This window comes from Convolutriloba macropyga, chromosome 9 (genome assembly GCF_964194025.1).
Source record: "Convolutriloba macropyga chromosome 9, txConMacr16.3, whole genome shotgun sequence".
In the NCBI taxonomy this organism is placed as follows: Eukaryota; Metazoa; Xenacoelomorpha; order Acoela; family Convolutidae; genus Convolutriloba; species Convolutriloba macropyga.
Genome location: NC_134476.1, coordinates 35,769,885 through 35,783,829, shown reverse-complemented (window position 1 = coordinate 35,783,829; position 13,945 = coordinate 35,769,885). Strand labels below are relative to the sequence as shown.

The 13,945-nt window shown below is 36.3% G+C and overlaps 2 protein-coding genes across 2 annotated transcripts in view; both read left to right on the top strand.

Annotated features, from left to right (window-relative positions):
• Positions 1 to 13,945, top strand: part of LOC142345753 (potassium voltage-gated channel subfamily A member 1-like) — a 488,213-nt gene that overhangs the window by 242,705 nt on the left and 231,563 nt on the right. The gene's annotated exons all lie outside the window — the stretch shown is intronic.
• LOC142345750 (uncharacterized) overlaps positions 1 to 13,945 on the top strand; it is a 166,985-nt gene that overhangs the window by 37,837 nt on the left and 115,203 nt on the right. The gene's annotated exons all lie outside the window — the stretch shown is intronic.

Here is a 13,945-nt window from a genome sequence, read left to right as displayed (position 1 = left end):
ACCAGACCGAAAGAAAGCGCCAGCTAGCCAAGCTAGCAAGCAAAGAAGCGGGAAGAACTCACCTAGCAGCAGAGACGACAGCAGAGAGAAGAGAAGACAAGACAAGCAAACAAACTCTGAAAAAATACTTTGTTAATATACATAGATAACACAGAAAGCGCACGGAACCCACGGCGAAATTAGAGCTTCAGCTCAAAACGAAAACAAACACAGACGCAGCGAAACACAAACACAAAGAAAGACGCCCGAAAAACGCCCGCACGCACGCACCGCACCTATATCCCCATCATGGGGTGCACCAAAGCCCAGCGGGGGGGGGGAGCCGACTAACCGGCGTCTCAACGGGACAGGGGGGGGTGCAACCCATGGGGCGAAACGCCCTCACCTTAGAATAATAGTATACATATAAGTAATAAGGGGAGTGAACATCAACCCCTCAACCAATATGGCTGACAATTGGAGTAGAGTTTCCCCACATTACATGGGGACTACAGTGCTTATACTGGTACTCCAAAACAACAATTTTCCCATTTTCCCAAGGAAATTACGTGATTTTGGGAATATATTCACGGGGGTTGGGGGGGTCACGTGCAGAGTGAAAATTGACCCCCTAGATCTCGGAAAACCCTATACAAAATATATATGGGAAGATTCCCCATTACAAATGGAGTTCAACGAGCCTATTCCTGCAGTCAAAGTCATAAATTTCAACATTTCACATGTAGAAACGTGAAACGTACCAGTCACTAAAAGGTCAAAATGACCGTATGTGTCTTGGCCAATTTCTCGAAAACGGCTGAAAGAAACAAAACGCTATTTACAGGGATTCAAGTACGGCTCAAGCTGAGTTCAAATCAACAAACAAATCAAAAATCGGTTCACTCTACAAGGAGATATTCCAACATCAAGGTACCGTACCAAACGACCAAAGTGACCCATTTCGGGTCCGGTTTCTCTACTATAACCAATCACCACTCATTATAACAACCTGTAAAATATATATGGGGACAGTCCCCATTATGGGGAGACTCCACTCTAAGGCAGCAAACTGAAATTCAACACAAGTAACAATTCAAAGCTTCAAGGTGTACCCCATCCGCCGTACAGGTACCCTGCTTCATCAGGTCAAAATTGGGGCACATGTCCTGGCCAATTTCTCAAAAACGGCTGAACAAAAAAAAACGCCCTTAAGACAGTTTGAAGCACTGCTTGAGATACGCGTCATATTAAAAAATGAACCCAATCGGTGCATTATTCAAGGAGTTATAGCAAAAATAAGGTACCGTACCAAACGACCATAAAAGCAGAGTACTCCAGCTCCAGACCCAAAATTGAGCATCTAAACCTGCGAAAATGCTATACAAAGTACACATATTCGGAATCTACATTAGACGGGCTGTTCAGAACACTAATTTTGTCACCCGAAGTGATAAAATTCAAAGCTTCAAAGTGGCGCCGGATGGTGTCAACCGCTTCGGGTGCTAAAATCGAGGGCAAGTTCACTGGCCAATTTCTCTAAAACGGCCAAACAAAAATAAACGCCCTTAGTACAGTTTGTAGCACTGCTTGAGATACGCGTCATATTAAAAAATGAACCCAATCGGTACATTCTTCGAGGAGTAATAGCAATTATAAGGTACGGTACCAAATGACCAATAAAGCATGGTGATCTGACTTCAGAGCCAAATTTGACCATCTCAATTCCGTAAAATGCTATGGAAAATATATATGGGGATACTCCCCACTAACTGAGGATTCTAAAACACTAACATTTATTCCGCAAATCAGCTGTTTTGTTGTACCGAAATTTGGGTCATCCCGAATAGCCCAAAATTTCGACCTATTTCAACTTTGAACATTAATAACTTTTTGATTAGGCCGATTTGGGAAACCAATCAAACACTGCAAGCAAGAAGGGTTCAGTGCCAACAAAATGCGACCACTCCCGTTTGATTTGGACCAGTACTTTAGAAGATATTAACAAAGTACTGTTCTGTACCCCATTTTTTGGGCTAAAATCGAAGCCCAAAATCTCCGGAACCGACGTAAAACAACGTGAAACAGCGTTCCCGGCGTATTTGTGGGTGTAATTCTGGTCCACTTCCACGTTTTAGGTCACGGCAAACCTTCATGGTGAGGTGGGAAAAAATTTCCCACCTCACCATGAAGGTTATGGTGTTTTGTGTGTTTTGACATAAAACAACATCAACAAAAATTTGATGAAATCGTGAAAACAGAAAAATTGTTGAATTGATAAAAACTATTGATTCAAATAGCTTCATGGACCCGACACTAGCGTAAATAACACAATTTGCAAGTAACAACAACCCTCATTACAATAAAAACTACATAAATTTATAATAACGCTTAAAATCATATATTTTTTAAGTTTACACCCTAATTGTTATTTGCACAGGCCGACACAAAAAAAAGACTGCAAAAGGCTAGCAAGAACAGATCAATAGAAACAAAATGCTACCTCGTTTGTTGAATTTGATTCAGTACTTTAGGAGATATCGATGAAACAGTAAACTGTAACCTGACATTCGAAATCTGAAAAAAAAGAAAGTTTAAAGAGAAGCAATGCAAAATGGTCCTCAAAAACCTAAGAAAACCAGTTTTACGATTAAAATAGCTTCATGGACCCAACAGACGGTGAAATAACAGAATTTTCAAATACGAACATTGCTGATTACGAGAACGACTACATCATTTCAAAAAAACGTTTATTAAATTTTTTTTTTCAAATTTACACCTTAATAACTTTTCGGTCATTTTGATATAAAAAGTCAACAATGCAGGCAATAAAGAAGTGTTTAGCAGCAAGAAAATGCTTCCTCTCAAGCTTAATAAGTTGAAGTGAATCAGGAGATATCGATGAAAGCGTAAAATAAAACCTCGATTTCAGCCCTCAGGTCAGATATCAATTTCTTGTCTTTGGCCTTGAATAAATTTTTTACCAGAAAGGTTCAGGCTACAGCACAAAAGAAAGAAAAAGAGCCAGTCAATGTTAATCAAAAGCGACTAAAAACGATTAATTTGGAAAAGTACTTTAAAAATACTCCTGAAATACTACATCAGTTCACAAAACGCTAAAATTTTTAATTTTTCAAATTTGCAGCTTAATATTTTTTCTGATCAGGTTGAATGGAAAAATCAAATAGATGTGCAGGCAATAAGGGTTTAGGATCAACAAAAAAAAGCTCTCAAGCTCGGCTTGATATAGTAATTTGGGAGATATCGTGAAAAACGTAAACTAAAACCTCGATTTCAGGCTCTGAGAGACAGATATCTATTTTTTCACCTTTGTCATTGAATAACTTATTTACCAGAACTTAACAGGCAACTGCACAGATGCGAAAACAAGAGCTAATCAGTATCAAGAATATGTGACCAACCTCGATTCATTTGGTACGGTACTTTGAAAATATGGTACTATTGAGATATTCTTGAGATAGTGATTATTATCTCGTTTTTGGGCACAAGCGCAGCCCATTTTCTCCAGAAATGAGTCGGAGCAATGTAAATGAGCAGTTCTATCTTCGTTATCTCTGTTTTTTTTGTCCAGGTTCTACAACGATTATTATATAAAGCAGCTTGTTCCGACATTTGTTTCCAGAACAAAAATTAGTGACCTGTCGGGAATATGTCACTAAAATTTCAAAGAAGGCGCAACCTACTTAAACCTACTTAAACCTACTTAAACTGCTAATTTTGTTACCCTTGCCCATTTGTCTATAATAAACTTTTGTTATTGACAAATTGAATGATTCAAACGGGCAGTGAACTATTCAAAGGATCAACCAACTAATTTTCGACGTTAAAGTTTTTATGAAACTCTTGGATTACGACCAAGAGAAAAGTCATTATGAAGCGAAGAAGTTTTGGATCCCAATCTTTTTTTACAGAAAGTTTAAATTTGAATGGGAGGGCAGTTCAACTATAGAATCAATCGAAAATGGATCGGAAAGTTGAGGAATATTACGGTTTACGATTTTCGGAAGGTACAAATTTCACCAAAGAAAACTTTATGTTATCACAACACCAAACGTATGATTGACTATTTTACAGGGACTACGTGCTTTGTCACTTTAACAGACGTATGGCAGTTGTGTTTTGTGGTACTTGCTACCTAATAAATGCTCAAAATTAATCGCATAACAGAAAAATTCCACGCTTCTATAGACTAAAGTCTGACTAAAATTTCTAAAATAACGTTACATACCAAAACGGTAAAAAATTGTTATGTTATTATTCTAGCGCCTCTGTCTATTCAAAGGTTGTTTACAAACCCAAGGCACCTGGTGCTGTTTTATTAAGAGTGTTCCAAAAATGCTTTTTTTTAAACAAGTTGTCAACACTAGAGATTTCACTTTCCACTGATCCTAGAGGAGATACAATAGAAGCCTCCATTGGTATAAGTTAATAAAAATGGCTCAACAGCCCTTATCAGCGCTTTACGACCATTTTTGCATATTGGTTTAAATTTTCTTTCATTTCTCGTAAAAAAAAAGATTAGTAACTTGTAGCTAATAGCTCATTAGAATTTCAATGAAAGCGTAACCTAACTAAACTGTCAAAAACTGCTAGTTGTTTATCTTTGTGCCCATTTGTCTGGTTTAAACTTTTGATTTCAACAGAAAAAACTATTCAAACGATCATCGAACTATTCAAACGATCAATGAACTAGTTTTCGACGGTAAAGTTTATACGAAACTGTCCGTTTTGACCCGAGATAAAAATCTTTATGAAGCAAAAATGTTTTAGATCCCTAATTTCTTCTGTAAAGAATGTTCAAAGTTTAGTCGGTGTGCCGTCCTGTTATAGGATGAGTTTAAAACGGATTGGAGGGTTGAGAAACGTTACGGTTTACGATTTTAGAAGGGTCCAATTTTTATCAGTGAAAACGTTATGTTATCGGAACACAAAACGTATGATTGACTATTTTGCAACTAACGGGTTTCCAGCTTAACTAATTAAAAAACTTACTATTCTCTTTCTTCCGGCTGAGATCATTGGAAAAGTTGACACTCCCCAGTTTCCTACCAAGATTACCGAAAAAAAAGGTTCCCGGGTTTCACACAAAGAAAACCGGACAAAAATTAATTCCCGGGTTTCCCACCAAGATTACCGAGAAATTATAGTATTCCCGGGTTTCCCGCCAAGATTACCGGGAAATTATAAGATTCCCGGGTTTCCCGCCAAGATTACCGAGAAATTATAAGATTCCCGGCTTTCCCGGCAGGGTTTCCGGGAATCGGATCACTGGGGTCCTACAAGATCTGATAAGTATCGTGTCAGATCTTACACGATAAAAGTTCACGTATGGCTGAATTTTTTTCGTGTAAGATCTGATAAGACATGTTTTAATGATTTTGATATAACCGTATAACGTAGTCAAGCTCCTCTGAAAGTAAAAAAAAATAATGGTAAACTAACTAATTATGAAACAAAAAATGTTTGTTGATTCTTTTTTAGCGGCAGTATTATTCTGACTCTTGACTAGTTACTATGGCTAAACTTAGCAGTCCAAGATGGTTTTGGTCTTTGAAGAAAAATTTTACAGACTAGTTTGAAAATCAACGCCTCAGAAAAAGCCTCTAACACTCCAATAACCTTTTTGCAATATCTTGCAAGTCTCAAAAGACAATATTAGATAATTTTTTCTTTGTTGCTCTGACACTTAAGTGTTGCATGTTGTAGTTTTTTGGCTACTGTTTCAAAGCAACCCTGAATTGTCTTCAATATGAAGAAATTGACATACTTAAAGAATTTTCATCGTATAGGATCTGATAAATATCTTATCGAAAAGATTAGTCATCTTCCGAATGTTTATCTTACAAGATCTTATAAGATTCTTATAAGATCTTAAACGTTGAACATTTTTTGTCAGGCAGAATTTTTATCGTGTTAGATCTTATAGGGCAGAATTTTTATCTTGTAAGATCTGACGAAAGTGAACTTTTATCGTGTAAGATCTTATCAGACCTGATGAGAAAATTTTATCGTGTAAGACCTGATAAATTGTCTTACAAACTCTTAGTTAGTCGACGTATAATTTTATAAGTACTTATAAGACAATTTGGTAAGGAATTTGTAAGATCCTACACGATAAATGTCTGGGGCACCATCTAGTAAAACTTTTTCACTATTGAGTTTTCTACTGAGCAATTTGGTTTTCTGTTGCAATATTAAGTAGCTGAATCTCGTATCTAGAATCTTGTTAGAGAAATCCAAATAACAGAACCTTTAATGCGAGTAATGGAATGTCAAAACTATTTCTTGCCGTTAAGAACTTGCTTGATGCACAAAAAAGCAAGCAAATTTATGATTAGAAAGGATCTTTTGTTCATTTTTTTCAAATTAATTAAATGAATATTGATAGCCTCGACAAGGGTCATTTTCAATTCTTTGATCGTAACTATGATAGCAAAATATAAACACAACTGAACAACTGATTAACTCAAGTATTTAGTTATACGCACGTCGTTGATATCAAACAATGTGGTTGATTGATGCGAACAACGAAAAACATAGCAGGACAAGTCCTGACGTACAATTCGAAGAGTTGTTGTTGTCTTAACAAAAATCTAGACCTAAAACCGACTATGAGTGAATTTGGAAAACCATTTCTAAAAAAAATCAGATAAAAAACACAAGAAAACAGAAGACCAGAAATTATTGTCAAAATGCCTTAAGATAAGATGGTGTATGCTAACATGAAAAAAGAAAAGTTTTTGATGGAAACCACTAAAGGCTCCAACAGTGACATAAGATGTTCTCTAGAACCTTTGAACTGGCATAACACCCACAAGCTGCTTCGGATCTTTTCTGTTTTTGCCCCCCCCCCCCCCCCGTCCATTTGCACCCCCACTTATACAAGTTGCAGCATATTGTTTGCATTTCATAAACTTACATATACAATTACGCACAAACGGCATTTACAAGTTAATGATGCAGCGAAGTTTTAAAAATAACACATTTAAAGTAATTCAATTTTGCTTATGATATAGGCAGACAGCAAATAATGCGTATTTTTAATATTTATTAACAAAATTCCATCCATTCGTCTACCGATACCGGCAAATTTTGTGACTAAATTGAAGGATCTCTAAGGATGAAAAAGTGCATATTTGGGGGGTGCACACAGACTGTTTATATAGGAACGGGTGGCAAAAAAGAAAGGATCCGCTGCTTCCTTTTATCTCTACAAATATTTAGAGAATTTTATGAAATAGTATTTTCTGTTTGCAATCATTTATAGCCAAATTTTCGCGACAATATGAAATTAAATAGCGCCCTTGGCTTTTGAAATCAACAATTCATTTATGAACAACATGCATTCTATTGAAAAATTAACGATAACGCATAATTGTAATTTCAGAGAATTTGACTGGCTGGCACAGTTTAAAAACCCAACCATAATAAATTAGATCATTTCAGTTATGGTCTTTTCGATTTTCATTTGCGTGCTGGCTTCTCCAGCTTCGCAAATTAAAACAATTAGCTCATGGTTGTTATCGTGCTCTCGAGTTATTCAAGTAACTGGCTTCGCCTCGGAGTGTGATAGATTCCCTCTGACTGTAATAAACCTGAGGTATAGGTCATTAACTCTCTCGTCATTAGTTGCCTTCTTCGAGTCGCATCACACAGGGCTGCCTAGCCCATTATACAACTTTCCCTGTTTTCATACAAACCCGGAGCTAACGCCAAGTCAATTTCAGTACTGGGCCAGTCTCATTGCATTACTGATTCAGAGCTATGATGCCACTTTTTACACCTGACAGTCTAAATCCAAGTCTGATCCAAGACTTGGGAAGTCTAAATCCAAGGCTTGGCAAGTCGAAAGAAAATAGGTCCGGAAAACGTCAAAATTAGCAAAAAAATAGTTTGAAAACAGGTCCAGAAAACGTCAAAATTAGCCAACAAATAGTCAAAAAAAGTCCCGTAATAGCAAAAATTGTCAAAAAATAGCCGGTAAATCGGTCAAAAATAACAAATTGGCCGAGTTGTCCTCTGGGCCGAGTTATCCTCTCATATTTGTAACATTTTGCAGTACTTGATCGAAACTGGATTGAGCGAGAGGACCTCGGGATAACATGTGCATCCTCACGGTGCTTCTTCTTTTAAATATTTCGCCCCTAGTGATGTTGTTGGACTGTTGCAAATCTGAAAAATCAAGAAATGTTGTTTTTTGGCTAAAACTTGGCTCAGAATGACTGAAACACAGCTGAAAACCGCTCAAACATTTCTCAAAACGGTCCAGTTCAGGCCATTTGACCACCCCTGGTCCTCTGCTGTCAGTTGGTATCAGTGTGTATCAGTTTTCAGGGGCCACGATAAAGTGCATAAAAACTAATGCAGAAATTGTTGCACGTAACAAAATTTTTTCGAAATTTTAAATTTGCAATTAGAATTTTTTTAAAAATTGATTTTGACTTGGGAATCTACTTGGAATTTTTTACCCAAGTTTTGGTCAAGACTATCAGACTTGTAAAACATTTATATATACTTGCCCAGTACTGGGAAACGAAATAAGACATGGATTTAGACTAGAGTTCGGTCCGGGAGGTCATATAAACTTCCCGTCATCATACGAGGTTATGTATGTTTTGTATGATTTCTTGGTAGTCATCCAAAGATCAAACAAGAAATCAAACTCGCTCCAATATGCATAAATCGTTATGCCTCAGTTCTGTTTTTTCCTTTTACTCATACTAGGTCAGATATGATTTGTATAATTTCTTAATTGTGCATGAAAAACTGATTTTTCCGGAATGCTCATAAATGAATTCCTGGCTTTCATTCAAGAATGATATCTGATTTCGTAGGTTTCATGCAAGCATCATATTTGATTTCCTTGTTTACATGCGAGGATCGTACTCGGAAATACGTTATGATTAAGTTATCAATTACAAAAATGTCTTAGTTAATGTCATATTTCAAGCTTCTTAGACACTCTTTAAGAAATCTGAAAAGTCAGGGATTTCTTGGCAACCATGTGCAACACCATAAATATTTATCGTCTTGGATATGGTTGCCAAGAAATAAAAAAATTGAACTAACCTAATTTGCTTTTTTGGAACGTTTAATGTAGTCAGAAGATGTTAATTAAGCTGTTCTCTGTAATTTTTTTGTATTTTCTGACTTTGATTTTTATGGTATTACTTGGCACCATAAATGTGTCTGGTCATGGATATGGTTCCCAAGACACCATGAACTTCAATTTTTTTCAAGTGTCTTGATGAGTTTTTCTCCACTCAGAGTGCAATGTGCAATGTATGGGTGTTTTAAGAGCATTTTGAGCAATGTTGATATTTTTGCATGGTCAGCTATAAGGTTGCCAAGTTACCATAAACTCCATATATGGCTTGGATATGGTTGCCAAGAAAAGTTTATGGTGGTCAATCCGGGTTATGATCCTTGCATGAAATCTAGGAAATGGCGACCGGGGACATCAAAACTGCTGAGCTTCAGCTGTAATGGCATTACCAAGAAACCAGGGACTAATCATAGGACAAGATTCCACCTCACTTTTAACGATAATATTTCTTCACGCAGCAACTATGAGACATTTGTAATATGTTTTTTATAAAGCAATGATTTTCTTTACTTCAAATATGACGACCAATTGAATAAAATGCATTCTCGAATCGGTTTCAATTTGAAAGATTGTCAAATGAGAACTCATTGGCAGCAAACTGCTAGAGCTAATTGGCCGATTAAATACATCCCCACAAATATTTTTCTCAAATTGTTCAATTTTTAAACAAACGCCAAAACTGTGCAAAAATTTTACTTATTTAAAATGTTAAAACCAATGCTTCATTGTTTACAATGCAATATTGTAAACTAACAGCCTTAACAATTTAAGCCATTCATGCAAAAATTTTTAAATTCAAGATAGAGAGCTTAAAGATAATTAGTGATAGGCTAAGGATAATTTTGTAGACGGTATGGCAATTTTGTACGATCTTTGTATGAATTCAAAGATATCATGCAAGATCCTTATAAGAAATGAAAGGAATCATAAATGATCACTGTGAGAGTTCAAAGGGGGAAAACACATGAGAAGGCTTAATACGGCAAAAAAAGGGGAGCGGTTGGTATATGACTTTTATCGAATCATTTATGATGCTTTTATGACCATTAAGAACTTATTTTTGATCCTTCTATGAATACTATGAATTCGTACACTAATCCTGTACTAATTTTATTAATGCTGTACGACCACACTAAGAAACATTGAAGATTTCGCGGAAGAGGGGATGTGAAAAAGGGGTTTTTGAAATTTTTATGATCCTTATGTCACTACTAAGAAGTCATAAAAATCAAATGCCCTAATAGGATTACAAAGACTTCTTAATTATTTTTTCGCCCTTTGCTTTTCTAGTGGCAATTATGGTTCAATTTGTTAATTTTGAAAGTGTATATTAAATTTTCCAATGCGCTGGATCCTAAAAAATCTATTGTGGGATCCTTATATGATCACATGTAACCCTATTCTATTACCAACAACTATCTTGCAAGATAGCCGTCGGATATGCAAAAGTCCTGCTATATAAGAGTCCATATTGTAGGATTCGTGCAAGATAAGCGTCGAGCTCTTGCAAAATTCTTGCAAGATAACCGCCAAAGTTTTTCAAGATTCTTGAACAATAAGCGTCGATCTTGCAAGAATCTTGCAAGATGAGCCCCTGATTTTTGCAAGGGTCTTGCAAGATGGGCGTCCGGAAATCTAGTCTTAGCTTGAGCGTGAGCTTTTCGGCTTCTCTGATGACTAGAATCAGTGCATTATTGAGCTCCAGAAGGAGCGCACTTGACCTAGCCAACAAAGAAAAAAGACCCTAAGAGCTAATAAAAAATGCGGGAAGGGCGTCACAAATAAGGGCGTCGGGATTATCTTTCCGGAGGAAGAAAAAAAGAAACATTTAAACAAACATCTAAAACGCACAACAAAGGGTGCACAGAGAGGTGTTCGAGCAAAACGATCGTACGGAAAACGAGCAAGTGCAAAGTTTCCACTGTAAACTTGATATGAAAATTTCTGTTTAGGCTCGAGAATAAAATTGATTTTAGGCAAAAATTTTTTGACCCCAATTTTCCTTCTTGAGCTGTGTTTTGACCCAAATTTTTGACCCCAATTTTCCTTCTTTTCCTTCTCTGCTTAAGCCTCATTAGAAGCGCGGCTCTGCTGTAAAAAGAATTTGTACCGGATTGAAATTGTGTTATCGCAAAGGAGAATGTATTTTTGACCATTTAGCAAGAATTTTGCACTCTCAACTGGTTAACAAAAGTTGACTTTTGTGCAACGTGCTACCTGACAATGATTCAAAAAGTAGAGTCACAGAAACTTCTCCTTTAATGACCAAAACGTCTAACGAGACATTTTATAACATAAGCTGGAAGGCAATGGAGGCCTTTTAATTAGCTTTTTTAGTGCTTATTTATGAGTTTGCAATTCTGGTAATGTAAGAAAAACCATTGAAACGGTCATTGAAAATGTTTTCTCGAAACGGGTACTTCAATTACTATATTGAGGGTAAGAGTGATATGAAACTTTCTGATTAGGACCTAGAGAAACACTTATTTGAGACAAACAATTTTTGAACCTAAATTTTCTTTTTCCAGCAGTGTAAAAATTTCAGCAGGGGAGGGGGCCGTTTTGCTATGGAATGGGTTTGGACTGGTTTGGAAGATTGAAAATAGTGACTATTTACGATTCACGCCAGGTACATATTTAATCAGTGAAAAATTTTATGTTATCGCATCAGAAAACGTATTGTCAAGTTTTTGGCAACCACTATATGTTTTCATGCTCTACGTTGATTACTGACTGAGTTGGTTTTTTGTTAATCGCTACCTAATAATATCTCAAATTGAAGGGGGTCACAGAAAAGTCTCATTTAAGGAACACAATATCAAATAAAGCGTTTTATATCATAAGTTGGAGGATACTGGAGGCTTTTGAATGACCTTTTTCAGTGCTTACTAACATATTCCAACTGATTTGTACAAAATGAACCATTAAAACCATCATTAAACAATTTTTCTGGATATGAGTTTTTCAAATACAATATTATTGAAGGCAAAACTGATATGAAAGTTTTGTTTTGAACCGAGAGCTCTTTTCGAAGGGTTGAGAAAATATGATCAATGAGTTAATAGGTCTTTAAAATTGCACTTCTTTCTTTAGCCTTTTTTGACGTCTATCTTGCAAGATAAACGTTATTTGCAAGAGTTTTGCAAGATCGGAGTTCGTCTAGGGAATCATTTAAGCATTTTAGGATTACGTTTTTTTGTATGATCGGCATATAACTTCAAAGAAATCCTACAACTCATATATGACCTAGCATGGTGACTAAAAATCATTTGTGACATAGTATGACTACTAAGAATTTTGTATCATGAGCAACCCGGGGAGTGAAATTATTTACTTGGTATCACATTTCTTTTTTATATCATAATAAAGTTTATCCATATTTAATAAATTTGCGTCATGTTAATGATACCGTTTGTTGTAAAATTTATTGCTGGTGATGGTGACAGAGAATTTATTTTAGATCACGTGTGCTTTTTTTATGCGTTTTTGAATGCTAAATGACACATAGTGATTCACGTTGACGTTCCTGTTGAAAGTTATTATTTTTGAAAACTTCGAGGCTCATCCTGGACAATTTTTTTGCTCTTGGAGATCAACTGGTTGTTTTTGGTGTTCAACATTTTGTATATTTTATCAGCGAGCATAAATCATGCGCGTTTCATTTTTGTATTCAGCTAAACAAATTTTCCTTCTTAAACGTCTCATCGGTTTCTTTATTCACTATTTCAAGGTCGAATATTTTCTGTTTTTGACAATCTCCGCATTCCGGCCGCAGGGGGCCACCTATCTAGTGTGTCTCCCATCACTTCAGACAATAGATTTCCCTGGCTCGGATTACTTTGAAGTTTATTAAAGCCTCAGAGCATAAAGATATGAATAGTTTTCAGTTCTCAAGGTTGAGCTTGATGATTTTTCGACAGCCCAAAATAATTTTTTAAGACACGTCATGTCACATATCAGACACTGGTGTCGGATGTTGGGTGTGGGGGTAGTTGGGTGTTAGGGGTAGCTTTCGGATTGATCATTTACAGAACGGGGGTTCTGAGGACGGGGGGGGGGGGGAGAGGGTTGTTATCCGAGGAGTTAGGACAATGGCAGGACATTGGTTGGGTTGAGTTGCGTGTTGCGTGACGTGTGGGTGAAGCGTAGCTCTCTAATTTAATTCAAGTAGCCCTGTCTAGTCTCAAGGGCATACGCACACCCAACCCTTCTCTGCCGGGGACAAACGCACGTATATAGGGTAAAATATTCTTGTGCTTTTGGGACTTTGGGGTTTAGTTAGAATATTGTTCCCTAACTCATATCTTTTCTTGCTTCTGGGCATTACCGGTTGGGTTCTTTTTCTAAGCTCCAACTGTTTTTATTAAGGAGCAGAATTGAGGGTGGGGAATAAAATGTTACTTACAATTTGAATTAATTTTACAATGGGGTAAGTGGTGATAAAAATGGTGATGCTGACCGAATATGTGTTAAGTGTGAACATACGTGCTTGCGAAGTGAAGAATCTATACTATGGATTAATATTTGATCCTCAAGACAATGGGTAACTATACATCGAACAAGAAACTTGCTAAATAGTTGATGTAACAGTTTTATTTTTAAAATATTTCAAAAATTCAAAAATTAGAAGTTTCATATTTTGATGAAATTTGATCGCTGCTTGAAATATTAGAGACCAATGATTGCTGGGTTTTTTAGAACACAGGCCTCTAGTTACAGGTTAGCGATCAAATTTCAGATTTCAATATTTTATGGGCTCTTGGTATATAACCATAACCAACGATACAATCAAATGGTTTTTTAATGTTCATAAAAACAGGTAAATTCGGTTCTTTGTTTAAC